Here is a 7,845-nt window from a genome sequence, read left to right as displayed (position 1 = left end):
CTGTGTCATGTATTAAAAGATCAGCCTGTCATTTGGGAGAAAAATATTCCTCAGTGGTATTTACGGATGCACCAATGAGGAAATTCTTGGCCAATACTGATGTTTAAAATAAAATAAATATAATAAAAATACAAAATATAATGTAATAATAAAATATAAGTATAATTAAATATATATATAAAATAGCTATAAATTTGAAAATAAATATGAATAAATACAAATATAATAAAACAACAATTTGGCCAGTGGCAGTTATCTGATGTTGATTGTTGTTTATTTTGTGTGTTTTGTTATTTATTCACCCTTTTTGGTCTAAGGAAACAGAGACATCAACACTATCAAAAATGAGTGAACTGTTTTAGATTTACTTTATTACCTTTATAACACTACCTTTGAATCGACAGAAATTCAATCATACAAATTTACGAAGCAAATTTTGATATAACCTTTCACATGAAAAACACATTTCTGAGTAATGGCTTCAAAATCCTTTTTAATACATACAATATGTTATAATTTCCCCTCTAATATCTATTTTTTTTATATCACTAGAAAAACGTCTACAAATTTCTCCCTTAAACAACAACTTTTATTCAAAGTTTCCCACCAAAAACTAAATTTGACCAGATTACGCTGAACACATGAGAACATTATAATTTCCCTTTGCCCAATACTCATTTTTATAGATTAGAGCTTGAAAATTATATAACTCAATACATCCTCCATCTGCTATTAGTTGTGGCCACCGGCTGCTTTGAGCTCAAGTTAACCAGCTGTCCTCCTGGTGATTTTAACAAGGATTTGTTGTTCCCAATGAAGCACTATCAGGTGTGTCCCCTGATGCCAGTTTATTCCAAACATGTTTTTGTTGTCCCCGGGAGGACTGGACACCAGCTGACTTGCCATCTTGTCACACAAGAGTGAGATCACAGAGCCTATTTGCCAAAAGTTTGTGGCCGTCTCAGGCCCTGCTTTTTAGCCTGCACAAAACTGATTTGACAGTGAAAGCCATCAGTGAATACCATCTCATTTGCCGATATCCTGATAACAGTCCACAAGGTGAATATCAGCCTACACCAACGTTCAGCCCATAAATTTGTGCATCCAGAATAGTATTTTGTTTACAGCATACTTTTTAAATCATGAATACCTTTAAATAAACCCCTACAGTCGCAGTGCATCAAGTATCAGTAGGTGCATAACCGATGATTACATGACAACCACGTAATAAAAGACAATGACTTGAGGTCTCGCTTCATAAAACAAGACACCAAGGTACTGATGTGTTCTTAAAGTACTGAGAGCAACAACAACCGAGCGGAACAAGTGCACTATGTTAAGTGACTTTGTGTTTTAATGGCATTGTCATGTGTGGGCGAAAACATCAAATTGTAAATTTGCCGAAAAACCGGAGCTAATAAAAAGGATGAATGACTGTAACCTGAGTCAATACACAGTCAACAAGTCTGGGCTGTGACAGGTTTATTGAGCCCATTCATTGCGAGAGACGAACCCTTAGCTGCTGTGCACACAGATAAGGGATGATTGCAAAGGAGCGCGGCCAAATACAGAAATGCAAACGTGGGAACAAGTGACATTCAAAATGAACACAATTGGTGCGGAAGGACAAAAGTCTCTCAGTCTCCATCCATCTTTATCTATCGGCATTACTCAGCCAAAGACCCAGACAAAACGTGATATATTCAGAAGTATTCTAGCCGCTATTTCCTCTACTTTATCTCCCTCTATGAAATATCTAAGACGATCTCAGACGATAACTCCTGCCTCTGGGTTCAGCTCGGTTTGGTGGACAGACCAGACTTTACAGTAGCTTTGATCATCCGAAACAGCTTGAGGAGATGTGAAATTTATGCTGCTCACGAGTACATGTTTTTGTCAATAATTGCCGTTGGTGGAATTATAGAGCAGTGCTGTTCAGAAATGAGGGAAAGTGTTACTTTGCCTTTGTGTCTTCTTTTAACGTTTGTTTCTTTGTTCATGAAGTGTCTATTCTTGTATTATATATTTAGAAGGCTCGTGATTTAATTCCCACTATGGCAACCCCTGCATTAAAAGTTGCGTTATTTTCTCTGTGGGGGTGTTACTGTCTCCAGCTGTTATAATTCCATTAAAGATGAATTTTGGTGCTGACACTTTGAATCTAATCATTGTTCGTACAAAGTGGACTGGCCTGGGGTTTTAAAAGCAGAAAAACTGTTGTCTTTTTAAAGCACGTTTTGTAGTGGTAGCTGACAAATTTGCTGAGAAATTAAGAATAGGGATGATCAACAGTTTGAAGGAATTAAGGCGAGCAACTTAAAGTCTAGGATTTTCGCAAAAAAAGTACTTTTCTCAAAATATAAATAAAATTAATTAGATAAACTGAAAGAGAACTTAAAGTTAACTCTTTAAAGATTAAATGAGAGGGATCAGATAACAAAATGAGCTACAAATGCAGAAATGTTTTCCCTTTTAGGTGCTGCATGTATAAAAAGGAGCATCTTCCTACTCGGCTGCACATACTGTACGTGGAATTAGTAAAAAGCTGTCATGCAGTCAATAGTTTTAGACCTTCAGTCAGTTTTCAACAATTTAGTAGACATTTTTTGGGCAAAGAAATCAACAGCATAAGTTTATTCTTTAGAAATATGCATTCATAATTTGAAGAATTTAGGACCAGAGCATCATATTTACTGTATTTTAACTCTATACTAGCCTCGGTCGCTGTGACCTTGCATCTGTCTCGTTCTCGTGAACACAATATCTCAAGAACACCTGGAGGGAGCGTCCTCAAACTTGTCTCAAAAGTCACAAAGATGGATGTGTGTGAATCCTCCGTGTTTACACAGACATGGATGTAAACCGTAAGTGTAACTTGACTTGTGCGCAGAGGCCTACAAACATGAGGTTTTGACTCTAGTTGTCTTGATGTTGTGGTACTGTCTTGTTCATATCTCTGTGAAAACAAAAAAAATGCAAGCAAACAAGTTTTAAAGCATTTAAAATATAAATAACTGTATAGCTATCCTATATTATTCTTTGGTTCATGAAATACATATTTCTTTAGTTGAAAATTCAAACACGCTGTCCTCTCAATGACGTTGAAAAAAAATGCATGTATTAAAAAGTTCTTTAATGCTTTAAGAGGAATAAAAACACTTAGGGAAAAAAAATCTTAACTGAGGTGGTCATAATTTATTCAGGAAAGTGACAGTGTTACGGCAATTAAATTACAATTTCCAATTTTTACTCATCTGGAAACAAGCCCCATGATAAAGTGTGACATACATAGGAGGGCCTTCGATGGAGGCTAAATTTCGTCTTGTTATAGTCCTGCTTTAAATGTAGAGTCGAAGTGTTCCCTGCCACCAATAGCTGTTAACTTTAATGACTTCAATCACCACAGTTGACTTGTTTTAGAGACATCAGTCTGCAGCTCTGTCTTGAGCTCTCAAACTGTTTTTCACTTCCCTCATACGTGCCTCGATTGCACAAGAGAACACCTGACACGATCGAAACTGAATTGATGTTTGAAAGCAACTTCCCTCAGTTAGATCGGAAATTGCCAAGAGAAATGAAAAACTGCTTTAAAAAAATGCAATTTCTTAAGAATGTCATTCTTTCAGTTTGTCTGTTTCTCCCCATATATTTGTGGACATAATGCCATCCATCTTAATGCAGAAAGGTCTGTCTCTTTGCTCTTTTCCTTTCATGTGTTTTTCTGATGCAATGCCTGTCTTTGGTGTTTGAGTAAGTACAACAAGGGATGCTTGAGTCCTATTTTAATACACACCAGTGATAATATAGTTGCAACATTAAATCTACAGATAAAGTAAATAGTGAAGTAAAGTAAATATGTGTGATATCACACACACACACACACACACACACACACACATTTATATATATATATATATATGTATATATATATATATATATATATATATATATATATATATTTATATAACTTCTAACAGTTTTAAGTATACTTAAAGGGGAGCCCAGTAGCTCACCTGGTACCACTCCACTCTCATTCTCCGTTGTTGTCTCTGCCGGTGTCCGCTCCACTCTCATTCGCCGCCAGTGTCTCGAAATGTCCACTACTCTGCCGGTGTCTTGGCTGGTGTCTTGGCCGGTGTCTTGGCTGGTGTCTTCGCCCTCATTCTCCGTTCTCATTCTCTGCCTGTGTCTCCGAATGTCGCTGATGTCTGCTCTGCTCTCATTCTCTGCCGGTGTCTCCAAATGTCAGCTTGCTCTCATTCGCGCTGGTGTCTACGCTGGTGTCATTGTTGGTGTCGCCGCTGTTTTCTCTGAATGTCTGCTCTGGTCTCATTTTCCGCCGGTGTCTCTGCTGATGTCTCAGCCGGTGTCTGCTCCGCTTTTATTTGGCCAATAATCAATATCAGTGTATACACTTTTTTCCTCATCTAATTTTAGTGATCATCAAGTCTCCTCTGCTATAATGCTTTTTGGTGTACTTCAACTAAAGACTGATGTTTTTTACATGTTCACATTGTCAATAAAAAAAACAAACCCCAAAACAAAACAAATAAATATTGGTTCATCATATCGGCAGAAATGAGCATGTTGGTCGATATCACTATTTCATTTTAAAGCCAATATTGGCTGATACTGATGACATGCTGATATTATCGTACATCCCTATTAAAAACCTTAACAAATATCCTAAAGCGTACTGGAAGCCAGTGGAGGAAGGTCAATCGTGAGCTCTTTGTCATGTTCCTCGGGCCATACGTGAGCAGTTGTGGTAGGGCAAGGAGCATTGTCCTGCTTGGGGGGCCACTGCCATCGGGAAGTGCTTTTGCTACCGTGGTGTGCACTCGGTCTGTGACGTGGGTGGAAAGTGCACGTCAAGTTTACATAAATGTCAGGACCCGAGGTTTCCACATCAGAACATTGCATTGTAACGAGAGGATCGAAGTTATTAACTTCAGATGTCAGTGGTTTTAATGTTGTGGCTGATTGTTGTGGCTCACAGCTGTCGGGATGATTTGTAGCGTCATATGCTGTAATCAGAATGATCAGAAATATACTTTGTAATTTCCGCAGTGCTAAACATATCATTTTATTCTAATCCTTTTGTGTTGGCAAAGCGGGGCTGACAGCTAAAGTCATCCACATTGTTGGTCAGCAGATGTTAATGTTCATACTGTAATAATGATAAATAAGGGTTCCCAGTGGATGCTCACAAATGGCATCAAATGGACTCGAGTAATTATATTTCTCATTTGGACAATGGGTAATGGCTCTCCACAAAAAAAAGTTGCACTGATGTACTTTGGCCTCTGTTTCATTTCTGTAGACTGTTTCACATTCAGCATTTTAAATTAGTCTGGGTTTATTTCCTGTTGCGGTGTATATTAATATCAACAGCTGACAGGGAATAAATTTGAGCCCAAGCTGTTACCTAGCAACACAATGAACAGAATAAGATAATCCACAATGTTAACACCCTGTCACTTTGTGCATCTGTTTCATTTGAGTTGACATCACAAGAAACAAAGAGGAGACTAAACATCTGAGGCATATCATGATGTGTTAACTAAAAAAACTAGCATACCATGTCGGCCTTGTTATCTAACTGCACTGATTTGTCTGTTAAAAAGCAATTACTCACTCTGTAATGTTGCCTTTATTAACGAGAGGCCCCTCCACCTTCGGCCCCCCAACTTGCTTTTCTACTTGTTTGCGTGCTGTCTTTATTTATAAATCAATTCCTGCTGGGGGTTTTATTATCTTTAGTGCTCCCTGCATGTTGTTTGTTGTTTTGCTGTGTAATTTCATGCAGTTTTATTGTATTTTTTATGGAAGGAGGAAGAGTAGAGCAATGCTGAATTTTGTGAAGTTTTGCGTGATTTCTACAAAACTCAGCTGAAGTTAAAACTCATGAAGCTAAAGCCACGACATACAGAGAAGTTCCTCTTCCTGTATGAACTCCAGGTGAAACGGTGACCTAGAGGGTAATAAATATTAAAGATTATTCAAACACATTCTTGCTAAACTGGGGATAGAAATACAACGAGAGTAAACATTTCCAAGGTAGACAGAGTTACAGGGCCTTATATGATTTAAAACTGATGCTGGCTCAGGCTGGGTTCACCTCTTTCTTTTGAGCTTGGTTTGTATGTTGCTGCGTCCGTTGTTGTATAAAAAGACAGGATGGGCATTTTATTCATTTCTGGTGGTTGTTTTTCGGCATTGTGTTTGCTAATCTCCTCCTAAAGTTGTGCGCTGAAGATATTGAGCTTGACTCAATGGGAGCAGGCACGGAGGACGGGGGGCCTGTGTGATTGACACTGCAACGTGATCTCATCCCGACTTGTCATATTTTCATGGGCTGAAGCTCAAGGCATTACTAAAAGGACGTCAGATCAGTGTCGATGTGCTAAAAAAAAATGCAGCCTCATAAACATGATGGTAATGGGGCTTTCACACTGCTCATGGTAAGTCCCTCCTCCAGTCATTTCAATTAGCAAAAAGTGGAGTGTGTGTGTGTGTGGGGGGGGGTTGCTGACCATGTGAACACGCACAGATTTAGCTCAGAGTACAGTGTTTAACTTCTGGCGACAGATTGGCTTTGGCTGATAAAAAAAAGTGGGCATCGCAGAGGCAGAAAGAGGACGAGATGGAGGAGCTGGTTTTGTTGGTGTCTGAATACCTGGAGTTATGGTGCTGGAAACTTATAAGGTCAACCAACCAAACTGGGCCTTTGATAAGATTTCCACAACACTTCAGATAACTGGTAAACTGTCCAAATATGTAGAAATCTTTGGTAATTTCAGTAATTTCTGTTGTCTTGGTACAGTATCCATCCACACGCTTCTGGCAGTGTTCACCGAAGCACCTGCCTGTCATCGCAGCTGTGGACTGTAGCAGCAGGAGCTTGCTGTTGTAAGGATGATTCCCACGCCATGAAAGTAGCTTAAGAAGAAGTCGATGCTTAGGTTTTAGGCAGCAAAACTACTTGGTTATGGTTAGGAAAATATTGTGGTTGATGTGATTCATGTGAGGTGACTCAAGCAAGGGGTCCACGGTTTAGTTTAGACAACAAAACTACTTGAGTATTGTAACTAAAGATTGTGGATGTTGCCAAAAAACACCTCTTAGTTGGTCTCAAACATAAGTCTCCTGGGCCAAAGTCTGCTGTTTGTTTGAGCCATCCACATCTGCTCCCTTTCTACCGCAGAGTGGATTTTTACGCTCTTTATTCTTTGTTATGTTTTAAACGTTACCTACTGAACATTTAAACCAGATTTGATAAATATTGTAAAATTGGAGTACATGATGTTTAGTTTTACCATTTAACAAAAGGACAAGAGGTTTACTTTAAGGTTGCTGGTCAATGAACTATGTTCGAACGATATATAGTTTGGGGTGCTTGATTCTACGGTCATACCCACAGAAGGACTCCCTAGTTAAGAGCTGCATGGAAAAAACTTACCTGCAAAACGTGCATTTATGGATCCACATAAAAAAGTTAATGAATAAATGTCAGTGATAAGTGAACAAGCACTTCATAAAAACCAACTGAACAAGAGTGTGATATGCTAAAGCGAGCACACTAATAAAGAAGTAAAACTTGAGTGAACACGAGTGTGCTTCACTGAGTAATAATAGAAAAATTGAAGCTTGGCCAGTGGCGTCAGTCGGTGGATTGGTAAGATTATGCTTCATTGAGCTCTAGTGAGGAGGAGCTTTCATAGGTGGTAGTTCTGTAACATGTTAAAGGTGCAGTATTGGATTAATTTCCTGTCAGTATTTAACAGAGCCCTGAAACCTACAGCTGTACAAGGTATAGTAGTTCAATTACAGAATCCAGATTTA

The sequence above is a fragment of the Plectropomus leopardus genome, chromosome 12, assembly GCF_026936395.1.
Source record: "Plectropomus leopardus strain MGB_pleo_1.0 chromosome 12, ASM2693639v1, whole genome shotgun sequence".
Classification (NCBI taxonomy): Eukaryota; Metazoa; Chordata; class Actinopteri; order Perciformes; family Serranidae; genus Plectropomus; species Plectropomus leopardus.
This window is presented reverse-complemented; position numbering follows the sequence as displayed.